The sequence below is a fragment of the Talpa occidentalis genome, unplaced genomic scaffold, assembly GCF_014898055.3.
Source record: "Talpa occidentalis isolate TD23 unplaced genomic scaffold, MPIMG_talOcc4v2.1 talOcc4.12, whole genome shotgun sequence".
Lineage (NCBI taxonomy): Eukaryota > Metazoa > Chordata > Mammalia > Eulipotyphla > Talpidae > Talpa > Talpa occidentalis.
The window spans coordinates 90615574-90630703 of NW_023601212.1; the positions used below are offsets into that span (position 1 = coordinate 90615574).

The 15130-nt window shown below is 42.8% G+C and overlaps 1 long non-coding RNA gene across 2 annotated transcripts in view; it reads right to left on the bottom strand.

Moving 5' to 3' along the window:
- Positions 1-14740, bottom strand: part of LOC119241839 (uncharacterized) — a 32328-nt gene extending 17588 nt beyond the window's left edge. For both annotated transcript variants that reach the window (XR_005124379.2, XR_005124380.2), the window contains exons 1-2: positions 14583-14740; positions 7206-7369 (exon numbers count right to left, since the gene is read on the bottom strand). This is a non-coding gene — a long non-coding RNA (uncharacterized LOC119241839). The remainder of the gene's footprint in view (positions 1-7205; positions 7370-14582) is intronic.
- Positions 14741-15130: the final 390 nt, after the last annotated feature.

Sequence of the window (15130 nt, forward strand, 5' to 3'; positions counted from 1 at the left end):
CTGCTGCTCCCCTCAGCAGTGATTCGGTCCGTCTGCCTGTTCTGTTCCCCACTCTGTCTCTGGTGAATCCTCTCACCCTCCCGTGCCTCTGGCCTGTACCCCAGCTCTTGTATGAATAAATAAATAAATAAATAAATCTTGGAAAAAAAAAAAAAAAAGCAAACAGAGACATTTCATTCTTTTTTTTTTTTTAAAGATTTATTTATTGATTGATTGATTGATTGATTTATACATACAAGCACTGGGTACAGTCAGAAGCTTGGGAGGGTGAGAGAATTCACCAGAGCCAGAGCGGGGAGCAGAGCAGGCAGAAGGACCGAAGTACACTGCTGAGGGGAGCAGCGGGCGGCAGGAGAGGTCTGCGCGCCATGTGGGACCCTCCTCCGATGGCCGAGGAGCAGCCGGGGATCGAACCGGCGCTGCAGAGGCTGCGGGCAGCTTCACAACCCAGCGCCCAACCGCTGTGCCACGGGGGAGGCCCGACATTTCATTCTTAAAAAATGTCTTTTTAAATATGCTAAGGGCAGGGCCAGCATTACAGAAATAAGGAATAGTTATCTGTTTGGGTTCTAATGCTTCAGAGTTTCACAGAGATTCAATCATTTGGCTTGGTTTCCACACTCTCCGAAACAATTTATTCAAAATGCAGATAAATCTTCATGACAATTTCCTCAAGCTGTTTCATCGGGGATCTAGAGTAGGATGATTCATTCATTCACCCAAAACACATTTTCAAGGGACCAACTAACTGCAGGAAGTGTAGTAGGTAATAGGATCACAGTGATAAGAGACTATACAACAAGACCTTACACAATAAGATCATCCCAGAGGGATTTCTAGAAAGGGGGTGAGCATAGACCCCTGAAGTCATGAAGCAGGAGACCTAATTCAGAGGAGGAAATCAAGGAAGGCTTCCTGGAGAAGCACGTCCCTGAGCTGCGGCCTACAGAAACAGTGGGAACCAGACAGGAGATGGTGACGGACATTCTGAGCACAGGATGCTGCATGGGAGACAAGGAGGAGGGGGATGTATTGGGGGGTGGGGGTATTAAACCAAGGAAGTACAGAATGCTGCCGTATGGAGGGCACTGATGCTAAGTAGAGGAGTAACAAGAAGCGAGGCTGAAGGTAAACAGAATCCTACATAACCTAGGGCCTCAAAGGGCTTGGGTCATATCCTGAGAGCAAGAAGAAGGCACTTGAAATTGTTCAACAAAGCAATGGCCTCTTATTCTAGAAGCCACAAAGAAGAAGGGGTAGGAGGGAATGGGCACTAGCAGCTTGGGGACACATGGAGGAGGTTATCTGGTAGCTCATATAAAGGATGATGAGAAACCTGAGCTAAAGGAATGGCAATGGGAACCGAAAAGGGATGGATTTTGGACATACTAGGGAGATAGATTTACTAATAATCGGTAGCATGGGGCCTCCCTGGTGGCGCAAGGGGTTAAGCACCGCTCTATGAAGCAATCTACAGCCTCTGCAGCATGAGTTCGATCCCCAGCCGGCCAGGGAGCAACCAACATGGCACAGCAGACCTCTCCTGTCTCGTCCACTGCTCCCCTCAGCAGTGTACTTCGTCAGTCTGCCTGTTCTGTTCCCCACTCTGGCTCTGGTGAATTCTCTCACCCTCCTGCCCTTCTGACTGCACCCAGTGCTTATATAAATAAATAAACAAATCTTTAAAAAAAAAATCGAACCTATGAAGGAAACTATCAGTTAGAGACAAATAGGATTCCTTTAGGGAAATATGGGAGACCCAGCTCAAACCTAAAATAAATCCATATTTAAAACTCTTTCACTTAGCACACAGTTGGGAAGACAAATATTTATTGAATAAAAATCCCACTATTATTTTTACTGTCATTTGTCAGAAATGTACTTGTTATCCTAAAATCAAGAAACACAGATGAACAATATGATTTATATTTTCTGATTGTGTTTCCTGCATAATATTATATATTTTTATAATTCTAGAAGGTTCATATTTAGAGCTCAAACTTCTAATTTTTCAGCATTTCTTGTTATCAATGAAAAAAAGGTTATTGTTCTAGACTGAAAAGTTTGTGCTAAACATAATACATATGTTAACAAAGAATAGAAGATACTCTTTGTTTTCAATAGAAAAGTACATTGTTTAGCCCTGAAAAGTTTTCAGTAACCAGAGGCATATACATCACAATTAGAAGAGAGTTTTGAATGATGTACATTGCATACAAATGTGCTTTAATAAACATGGGATTTTTTCCCCCTTCCAGATTTTTGGCTTACTTCTCAACTTTCAAGGAACAAGAGCTCATTTTCTGGATACTACAAACAATGGCTCAGTGACTGATGTGATCCAAGGCATTTCTTAGAGTTCTGTGAGAGAAAGTATGTGAAGCACTCCAGCAAGTCCCATTATATTCTGGCATACAATAGTAATATGTAAAATCACACATTTCCACATACTGAAAAGAAGCTTCCTGTTGCCAATCTCTAATATATATAAGAAATTGATAATGTAAGAAATTGGTGGCAGAGTAGTAAGGGCCGGGTTTTGAGGTCAGATATTCGAATTCCATCTTTGCCACTTTTATCAGGTTATGTGTTCACAGGCAAGTTACTTTACCTAGAAGGCATTTCTCCCCACTAACACTCTGCCTCTCACTTACTACACCTTTAGCATATAAGGTACTCAACAATTGTTAGTTGTTATTATTAGTGTGTCCAGTATATTAAATAAGTCAATGATGACTACTATAACAAAAATCATGAGATTGTTCTTTCTTTTATTAAAACAAAGCCTCCTACAAGCTGAGGGTGTTGGCTCTCCACTTGTGTGTTTGTCAAGGAGCTTGTGAATATTGTTTCACAGCATAAATGTAGGCGAACCTATGCAAGATGCCTAAGCAGAAAGCAATAAAGGCTGTGCTGTGCTTGCAGTAAAATTCTAATAACATTTGCTGCACTGGGTCTTAGTAAAAAGAGCTGATATTTCTAGAGTGTTCATTTTGTGCCAGGAATTGTTTTATGTACATAGCATGTCTTAGTCCATTTAATCCTCATTCTAGTTCCATTAGGTACTTTTCTTTTTTCTTTTTCATTTTTATAGATGAAGACACTGAGGCACAGGGAGGTTGAGTAATTTATCCAGGGTCACACAGCTGGAAGCAGGGAGCCAGATCTCCCAGACAGACTCCAGAGGCATGCTGTATTATTCCATTTGTAAAAATCTAGAAAATGCAAACTAATCTATAGTGACAGAAATCAGGTAAACAATTACCCAGGGACGAGAAAGGGTAGGGAAGGGCTGGAGAGGATTACCAAGGGTCAAAAGGAAACTCTGAGGAATAAAGGATATGTAAATCTCTAGACTGCGGTGATGGTTTCATGGTACATTCATGTGTCAAGTATAATAGTCCAGCTTATATGTGCAGTTTATTGAGGATCAATCATACCTCGATAAAGCTGTTACCAAAAAAAAAATCCCACCTTTCAACTCTCACACAAAAAACAAGAACAGGAGACTGTTTAAAAGCTGCTGAGCATATGTATGGCCTCCCTGGCTCAGGGGTTGAAGTCTCAGGGCTGTCAAACTATTGCCAGCCACTGGGGCCTAGGTTTGATCCCCAGCCAGGGAGCCGACCCACGTGGTGCAGCAGACCTCTCCTGTCTCGCTCGCTGCTCCCCTCAGCAGTGTGTTTCAGTAGATCTGCCTGTTCTACTCCCCACTCTGTCTCTGGTGAACCCTCTCTCTCACACACACACACCTGTACCTCTGGCCTACACCCCAGTTCTTGTATGCACAAATAAATTTAAAAAATGAAATGAAATAAAAGCTGCTAAGCATAGATGCGATAGAAAACTACTGCTAGGAATAGCCTAAAATCCATCAATAAAGTTCAACTATGGAACATTAATATCACTTATCCCAATAGAGCTATTGTTAAAAAGTAGATTTATTCTCCTGCATGATGATCACAGTTAATAATATTGTATTATTATAGAAAGTTGCTAAAGGGCTGGATCTAAAAAGTTTTCATACAAGGAAAAAAATGGTAACTGTGATGATGAATGTTCACTAGACTTACAGTGGTGATGGTTTTGCAACATATACAGATATCAAGTCATTATTGTTTTATAGCTGAAACTAATACAATCATTATATGTCAGTTGTATCTCAATTTTTTAACGTCTATTTACATGTACCATGGAAATTTCTATAACCTGTTAAGTCTAAAAAGCGGGATACAGAAAATTCTTGGGTGGTATCATTTCATTTTAAAAATTATGTATATAGCTTTGTTTTAAAAACCTAAGTGAATGTAGACACAATAAGAAGTGAGTGGTAGTTTTTGTTCAAGTGATTTGGTGTGTGAGTTTTTTCAACAAACATATTTTTATAGTAAATACTAGGGGAAGAAAGTCTTTGTTATGGTTTGTTCAGAAGCTCAGCGGCCAGTCACTCCACTGAAATGTAACCATCTGATGTTCTTTACCCAGAACGTGGCAACCAGCTAAGGGGAGGCAAAAACATGTAAGAGCACCACCAAAATAGCAGCTCACCAAACCCACATGCTCAGGAAAACTCACATACTTAATTCATAAGAACCCCTTATGTCTTTACTAAACATCTAAATGCTTAGGAATGAACTTAAGAAAAGAGCAAAACATATCTTATGAAAATTACAAAACTGTTGAAAAAATCTGAAAGATCTAAGTAGATGCAAAACATTTCAGGTTCATGGCTCTCTCCATGAACTTAACGTTGCAAAGATGGCAATACTACCCAAATTCAGTACAATCCCTATCAGCATCCCAGCTGTCTCTATGGAAATTGACAAACTGATTCTAAAATTCACGTAGAAATACAAAGGACTCAGAATAGCCAAAAACAATCGTGAAAAAGAAGAATAAAGGAGTAGAGCTCACATTTCCCAAAGTCATCCAAAAAAAAGTAAAAAGATAACCCACGGAATGGGAGACAAAAACCTAAAATAATATATTTGATAACAGATTGTATCAAAAATACACGAAGAACTATTGCAACTCAACAATAAAAAGACAATAGCCCAACTGAAAACTGGCCAAACAAGCTAAGCAGGTATTTTCCTTACACAGTGGCCAAAAGCAGATGAAAAGATGCTCAAAAACCAGTGAGATGCTATTCATGCAAACTCTGGTGGCTAAATCAGAAGGATTTGGAGAAACGGGGACTTTTGTCTATTATGGTTGGTAAGGTAAAGTGGTTCAGCCCTTTCAGAAACAGTTTGTCAGTTTCTCAAGTTGAGGGCCTCCTTGGTGGCGCAAGGGGTTAAGCACCACACTATGAAGCTACCCTCAGACTCTGTAGCATGAGTTCGATCCCTGGCTGGCCAGGGAGCAAACCACATGGTGAAGCAGACCTCTGCTTTCTCGCCCCCTGCTCCCCTCAGCAATGTATTTCAGTCAATCTGCCTTTTCTGTTGCCCACTCTGTCTCTGGTGAGTCCTCTCAGACCCTGCACCTCTGGCCTGTACCCCAGTTCTTGTATGCATAAATAAATAAATCTTTAAAAAAATGTGATAAGTTGAGTTACCAACTTAAAAAGTGGCCATCTACACCAACACTTGTATGCTAATGTGCATGGCAGCATTACTTGTTTTTTTAAAAAAAGATTTATTTATTCATACCAAGGGCTCTTATTGACCACAAAGGAGGAAAGTACGGGTACCCATTACAACATGGATGAACCCTGGAAACATTATTCTAAATGAAAGATCAGCCACAAGAGACCGCCTATGACCCGATTCCTTTCAAATGAAGTCCAGAGTAAAGAGCCCAAGTAGTAGCAGCTGCTTAGGGCTGCAGGAGGGGAAATCAGGAAATAGGGGGATGCTAGGTAACAGGTACAGGATTTTTTGAGGGATGAAAATATTGTAACATTGATGGTGGTGATAGCCACGCAGATCTGTGAATATGCTAAAAATTATCAAGCTGCACACTTTAAATGCATGAATCATATGGCATGTGGATTATATCTCAATGAAGCTGTGTTAAAAGATCTACCTATTCTTCAAAAAAAAAATTACACAAGCTTTTAAACAAAATTTTTTTTTAACCTGGAAGAGGAGACACTCTAGGTCTGTACTTAAAGTGGGAAGTGTAGATAGCCTAGAATCTGATTATAACAAGTAAAGACAGGTGCTCAAGGAGCTTCCCTTTCTCTGTCACTGAACAGGAGAAAACAGCTTGAGAAGCTCAAATGACCCTGAAGGGAGCACATCGATTTATTATGTATGTACAGACCTGGGACAATATTGATCTGCCAAAAATGAAATTCCCTTCTATCTTCTGCTAAATAGCTGTATAAACACAGCACATGTCAGAGACAACATCTTAAAATGTGTGGCTTTGAAGGCAGGAGGCTATGAGCCTACTTTCTCTCATCTGCAAGGAGTCTTCCCGCGAAGGTGGTGAGGGTTCTGTGAAGGAGTAACGTGTACCATGCCCTTGGCACAGTTCTGGGACGTGGAAGCACTTGTGAAGTTCTGCGAGCTATCTTTATTACAGATGGCAGCCAACCAGGAGAAAGGCCTCCAGCTAATGGTAAATTCCATTCTGTACCCTTTGCTTAAGAAAGAAGTGTGGCCACACTTAAAACATTGTAGAACTCTCTCTATCTCACATGGTTAAACATTTTTGAAAGTTAGTAAACAGTAAAAGCTACTTTATCTAGCATGACTTCTTTGAAGAGTATAGAGAACAGGTTTTTCTTATCACTTAATTATGAAAATAGAAAAACCCCATCACAGGCTGGGTGAAATTGTAGCTTCTGGAGGACATTAAGGGAAGCAATTTGGTGCATCAACTCCCCCAATGGTTTAGCATATTTTTCAAAGGAGGAAATGTCCTCTATGATAATCGTCACGACCATGGAATTTTAACAACACTCTAGAATTCCAAGAGTAGAAGCATTTCTTTTAGCCAAGTGCTTTGAAACCTGGTTTCAAGAAATTTTGATCAAGTAACTCTTCTTCCTTACTACAGTCACAGGAATCTTAAAAACCTGGATAATGCACACACGCCCCCCCACCACACACACACACACACACACACACACACACACACACATCACACATACAGGAAGTCATTCGTTTTCCTGGAGCTCTCTGCTGAGGTTTAAATGAGAAAGCTCCAGGGAAGAAAATTCACACCACTAGGCTCTCCCTGTGTTCTCCTACCTGCTTTTCTTTCATCTCGTTTCCATTACGAATCTGACGGATCTTGTGTAATGTCAGGGACTCTGAATCCTTGAGTCTCTTAAATGCGCGTCATTTTTTTCAAACTACTGATAAAAGCAGGTTTTGGAATTTCCTCAGCCAGCAGAGAGTTAAATCTTTAATCCCTGTGGGAAGTAACGTGAAGATTCATTACATACCTGCGGGCAAATAAAGCCTGCCCCATATATGATGCTCCTTATGGAAGAAGTAAGAACATCCCTAGGGATGAGATTTTCTGCAAAGATCATCATGAAGTTATGAAGAAGGTCAAATGGAAGATTTGAAAGAAACTCATGATCAGAAAAAGATGAAAGTTTTTCTGGATGAGAATTTGTCTCATCAACGAGATGACAGAGGTCCAAACACTGTTCACTCCCTGAGAGAAGGTTCTCGAGGCTTCTTTGAGGTTCAAAGTTTCTAAGGTGATATGTGCCAGTGAAAAGGCTGGCGGGCAGAAAGAACGGCAATGACAACAGCAATGATCTGAAAACGGGGCAAATTTTCTAAGTTATCAGAGATGAGGCCCCAAAAAAGGATGCTGGGAAAGCCCACCAGTGATACCACTTGGTTAATTTTAGTAAAGTGCAGCCAACTTTCTTGGCTGGTGAAAATCTCCGCTAACAGAACACACTGCTGAACAAAGGTAAGTGTGTACTGTCAAAAGCACACAAGGATACCACCAGGTGAAGTCCACTAAGCAGTCCCCTTCAAGGTAGTATTTCCAAGGGAACCAAGGAAGCAGGAAGGCTATCACATAGAAAGGGGCGCCATACAAAACAAAATTGTAACGATTTGCACAACAGTCAGCCTTAGAGTTGTGAAAATACCAAGTCAGGACATTCAGAGCATTCCAGATCATTAAAATAATCTAGAGAGGGCCTCCCTGGTGGCGCAGCGGTTGAGCACTGGGCTGCGAAGCTGCCCGCAGCCTCAGCAGCGCCAGTTCGATCCCCGGCTGCTCCCGGGCCACAGGAGGAGGGTCCCACAAGGCGCGCAGACCTCTCCTGCTGCCCGCTGCTCCCCTCAGCAGTGTCCTTCGGTCCTTCTGCCTGCTCTGCTCCCCGCTCTGGCTCTGGTGAATTCTCTCACCCTCCCGTGCTTCTGACTGTACCCAGTGCTTGTATAAAATAAATAAATAAATAAATCTAAAAAAAAAATAAAGTTTTGCTAGAAACTCAGTATAACATTGGAGCAACTTAAGGTGAGGCATATGTCTTTAAAAAATAATAATAATCTAGAGAGAGAAGAAACACACAATTATTTTAGTGTATTTTATATCAATAAAAACAACCCCTGAATTCTCTATGCAAAGCAACCAGAGCTAATTGGTAAAACAAGCTCACCGCTTTCAGCACCAATAGGGGGTATACATGCTGAAACAACAACAACAATAATAACAGCAGCAGCTAATAATACGCAAAAAGTCAATGAACATTCCCTTTGTGTTTCGGCATTGCATGAGTGCTTACGTGAATTCTTTTATTCAGTCCTATCAAGCAAGATTATTATTAGCCCCACTCAACAAATGAGGGAATGGAGGGCCAGAGAAGTTAAGCAACTTGCTTAGCTAATAAATGACCCAAGCCAGGGTCTGAGTCAAGGCAGATGACCCCAGAGTCTATGTGTTCAATCATAATGCTAAACTCCCCCCCACCCCCAAGCACCCCAGGCCAGGCCTCAGCAACAAGCGATGATGGCCTGCTTATATACAGGAGTGCTTCATCAGGCAGAGTTGGAAGGTCGGTGGGATGAAGGAAAGATCACTCAAGGTCCAAGTGAGAGCAGCCTAGAGGGGCTTACACCTAAAAAGTGCAGCCCCATCCAAAGGCAGGCTCACACTTATTAGAGAAAGATACAAAGGTGTGGCAAGTACATAGGGAGTATACTCTATGTACCCCACCAGTTATTGGGGTACATAAAAGCAGTTATTGGGGAAAAGCAGTTATTGGGGATGTAAGCTAGGGTGGAGAGTGACCAGGGGCACCCACTGCCTGGGTGGGAGGGCAATGCTTCATTGTTCCTCCTGGTCAATTGTAATATCTGCCTGCTGTTTTCAGCAGATGCTGGTTTCCCAGTATGTTCCTCGTACCAGGCCTTTTGCGCTTAGTGAGAGGCCTCCTGCATGACCCTACACCTGGCTGACTAGCAGGAACTCTGGGTACCAAAACAATATCCCCGAGAATAAGGGGACCGGGAAACTATCATTTGCTGTCTCAAAATGGCAAAAGTATTTATTACATTAAGCATGTTGTTGTCGGTAACCAATGATAATATCAAATATAAGGGACTCTAAGATCAAGAACTCTATCCATCCTGTCCATCTAATCAGAACAAACAATACAACATGCAAATAACATGGACCTTATCAAGATATATAATATCTTAATAATTCTAATTGTTCCACATCAGCATATTTTTCAGACAACCAAAACTTACTCTTAAAATTGCAAAGTTGTGGCAAATCTTTTTTTAAAAAGTCTCATTTCCCCTAAACAGTTGATCTTAGCATAGACAGCCTTTTCTTGATAACTCTTTCAGCTATGTGGAGAATTAGTTCTTTGAAAAATCACAATAATGGATATCTCTGTGGAGAGAAACTGTCCTAGCGAAAGGACTATAATAAGGGCTCCATCTCACCTGAGCTTGGTAAAAGGCCACTTCTGAAATCTTGTACAGATGTAAAAGGAGCTTCACATAGTAGAAACTGAAGACAGAATTTAGCATTTCAGTCCCTAATGTCATCATAGAATATGCCCAGGCAATGGGTTTGATACTTACAAGTGTCATTTTCTGAAACCTGAGGGATTCTTCTTCCTTTTGTTTTTTTAAAAACAGGGAAAATGGTTACAATTTACTCTTTGCCTACAGTGGCTGATAGGTAGCAAAATTCCACTGGACTCTAGTCAATTTTCATTATATAAGAGCTCAAAATCACTAGCTGTGAATATGTAACCAGATTTAACACTCTACTTCTTATCCATTCACTCAGCATTTTAGAGATGGGAACCCTAATTTGCATGGAGTGAGACTCTTGAATATATTCTGGTACTTTAACTTTTAAAAGTGTAATTTATCCAACAGTTTGGACAGTCCTGAACTAGTAGCCAGGGAGATGTGTTTACAGCATCATTATCCTCCCTATTTGGGGGTGACAGCCTTTAGCTAAAGTCAGAGAGAAGGAAAAGAAGCAAGCCCTTCACCTGAGTACAGAGCTGTCCATTCAGTAGTCAGAACTTGCATTGGAAGACTTATTCTTGATCTTCTCCTGACAATGTAATTTGGCCCAAAAGACTTTGTACATAATAGGGACATAAAATCAAACATTCTGGTTCTTGCTCTGACTTAGATGTTGCCCTTTAATCTGGCCTATTGTCTTACTCTTTCAGTGATCTCATTTACCCAACTGGACAACAGGAAAAGGCCAACCAAACAAAAGGTAGGTATAGACTCACCTGTCTTTCAATCTTGATTATTGTTTGACACCATGACCTTCCTGTCTTATCCCTGGCATACTGGAATACTTGGCTAGGTCTCCACAATTTTATAGAATCACAAAACAAACATTCAGATAACTGAAGATATGTTACTTGTTTAAATAATCCCTGATGCTTAACCAGGTGCCACCGCTGATATCCAGTTTTTCAGGGAAGGGGACTCAAATGATCAAATGCTCATCTCCCAAGCTTCACCTCCTTTCTTGGAGTATATCCAAGAGTCTAATTCTATGGGAGGTGGGGTTTTGGAATGATCAAGGGGGTAAATCAATGCTCACGTCATCAACCAAGCATTGTCTATAGACTGAATATTTAGTTCATATGTGTACTAGTGTTCTTTAAATGTTTATAGATTTTGTGGTCATGAAAAAATACAAATCTAATATTTTTTGTCATTATAGAGAACTCCAACTCTTGAAACCTATAAGAAGTATGTGGAGATGAGCTGACATTTGGGACTTTAAAGGAAAGTGTCCGATTTGAAAAAGTTGGGAACTTCTGAAGAACTCCTGCCAAGGTATAACTCTTGGTATAAGAATGAAGATTGCATTTAGAGGCCACTAGGTTACCTAAGAGGACCCGACACAAGGGAATCAGTAGGACCCAAAGCCAACAAAGAAACTGAACTAACCAAAAAGAGGCACTTCTTTTTCACTAAGTTTTATTTCAGGCAAGTTAAAATTAGAAGCATGCCTTGCCTTCTGAACAGATCTGTCATTAAGTTAGAAGGCAGTATTTATAAACTCAAACTTTTGCAAAGGGTCATAAACTCACTGCATTGAGTTCAACTGTCTTAAAAGAACTGGACTTAAACACCCAACCTGTTTGAAACATGTGTATCTAAGATTTTGATTCCATTAGGAAAACAAGCTGCACATCTTATGTGTGTATAGGTATATTCAGTAGGAAGCATTCTTTATCTTGTATCTATCTACAAAAGCAACTATCAATACGTTCTTTTTAGATTATTTTCATAACAGTTCTTATTTAAGTAAGTATTGATATCACACTAAAAATCACCACTTACAATGTTTTAAAGCGACCACCACGATTTAAAAAACTCTCCTTGAGCTGTGTGGAGATTTCTTGACCTACTAAACATAGAGCTTCCATATGATCCAGCAATTCCACTCCTAGGTATTTACCCAAAGGACACAGAAACATCAATTCCTAAGAGCACCTGCATCCCTATGTTTATAGCAGCACTGTTTACAATAGCTAAGCTTTGGAAACAACCCAAATGCCCAAAAATAGATGACTGGATCAAGAAGATGTGGTACATATACACCATGGAATATTACTCAGCATTCAAAAAAAGATAAACACATGCAATTTGCAGCAACATGGATGGAGCTGGAAGGGATCATGCTCAGCGAAATAAGCCAGAAAGAAAAAGAAAAATACCGGATGGTCTCACTCATAGCAGGAATCTAGAAAACTTAAATAAGAGACCAGGAAAAAGAATAACTATAAGAAAGTAAAAAATCAAAATCAACAAACAACTATGAACCAGAGAAACTCTATGGGGGGTGGGGGGCAGAAAAAGGAGGGATTGGGGTCAAAATAAGGGGGTTGCAATTGTATGGGGAATATAAAAATAAAATTTAAATTTAAAAAAAACCAAAAAGCTCTCCTCACCTGATTAAACCAAGCAACAAACGAACAACATTACAGCTTTACAACCAGGGACAAAGGACTTCTAAAACTAATTCCCTTTTACCATAAGATGTTTTATACGGAAAAGTTTAAAATTAGCAAAATTGTACAATCATTACGCCAGGCAGGTACAAAAATTCTGGTGAATTATTAAATGAAAACCCAAAACCCTTCTTTTAAAACCAACTCGGGTTGTTATTCACTAATCTACAACTAAACCAAATAATATTAATGTCGCTGAAAAGGCTGCTTATGATTGTTTCTAAGCTGTGATTAAATAGATTCTGAAAGAACCATGGAGACCCCTCCACAGAAAGGCTTTTAGCACTGACAGCTAACACCTCATTTTTTTTTTAAAGATTTATTTTTATTTATTTATACAAGCACTGGGTACAGTCAGAAGCACGGGAGGGTGAGAGAATTCACCAGAGCCAGAGTGGGGAGCAGAGCAGGCAGACTGACGAAGTATACTGCTGAGGGGAGCAGCGGGCGGCAGGAGAGGTCTGCACGCCATGTGGGACCCTCCTCCAGTGGCCGGGGAGCAGCCCGGAATCAAACCATCGCTGCAGAGGCTGCGGGCAGCTTCGCAACCCAGTGCTCAACCGCTGCGCCACCGGGGAGGCCCCTAACACCTCATTTTTAATGCAATTTTTGTTCTAGTTTTTCTAGGAAAAAAAGTTTCCCCAAATAGGGTCCTTAAAAAAAAGGGGGGGGCCTCCCTGGTGGCACAAGGAGTTAAGCACCGCACTATGAAGCAATCCTCTGCAGCATGAGTTAGGTCCCCTGCCCACCAGAGAGAAACCCACATGGCGAAGCAGACCTCTCCTGTCTCAGCAACGTATTTCAATCAGTCTGCCTATTCTGTTCCCCACTGTCTCTAGTGAATCCTCTCACCCACCCGCATCTCTGGCCTGTACCCCAGCTCTTATATGCATAAATAAATAAATCTTTAGAAAAAAATTAAAAAAAATAACAAAACCCAATAACCCTGAAATTATAGTTTAAAATGGTATAAAGCCATTTTGAATTATTGATCACTTTAATTCTCCATATCTGTCTATTAAAGAATGTTTCAACACACAGTGGAAACTATTTGGAGTCAAATGAGCTTCTGTTTGCCATGGAGGGAAAAAAAGCCAGCATTTTCAGTCTTGTGGATCACTAACTATGAAGATGAGTGTTTTGAAGGTCAGATGCATGATTCTAACCCTTCAGCATCCACTAATCACTGTCAGCAAATCCCAAATTCAACCATCCCTCTTTCCAAAGGACTGTCTGTAGTGACTTGCTTTTAAATTAAGATTAATTTGACTCCGGACTAATACTTCTACTTGAATATCGACAACTAGGGCAATAGAGGGGAGCTAACTTTCTTTTTTCATCTTAGCAATAAAAAGTAGGTCAGTAACATCTTTCTTTTTACTACACCTGGATTTAGAAGTAAGGAATTTGTGGGTTTACTATGACTCTTTTATTATGATTTTTCCTTCCAACACCATTATTCCTCCTACATGTATTGGTCGACTTTTTTCAAGGTTGTCTTCTTTCAGCCGTGCCTTAACCTGTACATCCAGGTGGAGGCCTTTGACCTTCAGACCAAAATTTCTGTTTTGTCTGCAAGGTGACGGCAAAAGGCGCAAACCACCAGCAGTTTTTACTTTGTTGTGGGTCAGAACAGCCTCCCCGGTCCTGCCCACCCTCGGGAGCCAGCTAGGGCTGCCCTCTCTTCTCGCCTGGTGCAAAGTCATGGCCCCAGATGCTTAGTTTGTGGCCCTTTTAAAAATCATATGCAAAACTGCTTGCAATTTTATTTTCCCTCCCTAAGAAGAGGGCTTCCATTTCACCCCCCGCGCCCCCAGGTGATGCGGGGCTGCGGCTCATCGTTCATGGGGAACGAGCACAATTTCCTGCGGGTTGCAGGGGAGGGATCTGCTGGTAAGGAGAAAACAGCAGCCCTAAACTCCTGACCGTCCCCTTCACTTCCTCACATCAAAGAGACCAAATCCCGGAGTCAAAAGACCAGAATGGGCGGCCCCGGCGCGCCCCCGACACCCCGGGACAGCCCCCCCTCGGGGCCGGAGTCCGCGCCTCACGCCCACTCGGCCTGGCCGCGGGCGGCCGGGCGCCCGGGCCATGCCCCCGAGGCTCGCAGGAGGCCGTCGCCCCATCACCCCATGACCTCCGTCACCTCCACAGCCCGGACCCCGCGAGCTCTCCCGGGAGCAACAAACACAACGCTGCGCAGAGAAGGCGGGGCCTTCGGCCGCACCCCTCCGCCTTTCCCCGCCTTCTTTGTTTCTCCCAGAGTCCCCACTGGCTGCCGGCGCAGGAGACCGGGCGAACGGCGGGCCGGCGGGGAGGCGCGATTGGACGGCGCGTCTGCCGCTCGGCCGGGCGCGCGCTCGCGATTGGCGGAGGCGCCGCCGGGGTTTGAATCGCGCCCGGCCGGGGAGGGTCCTGCCAAAGTGCCACGTTGGGCCGGGCTGCGGCTGAGGGAGCCCGTTCGCGGCGCCGGCCCGGGCGCTTGCGCTGGGCGCCGGCCGTTGGGACCGTTGCGCGGCGCGAGGCGAGCCGGGAGGCGGGCCGTGGGGGCCGGCCCGGGCGGCGGCAGGCGGCGGTGGTCCCGCGGCGGCGGCGCCGGTCCCCCCCGCGGGCGGCTCTGGCGGAGCGCGGCGGGGCCGGGGGCGAGCCGGGGGCGGCGGCCGGGGCGGGCGGGCGGGCGCGGGGGCCGCTGCC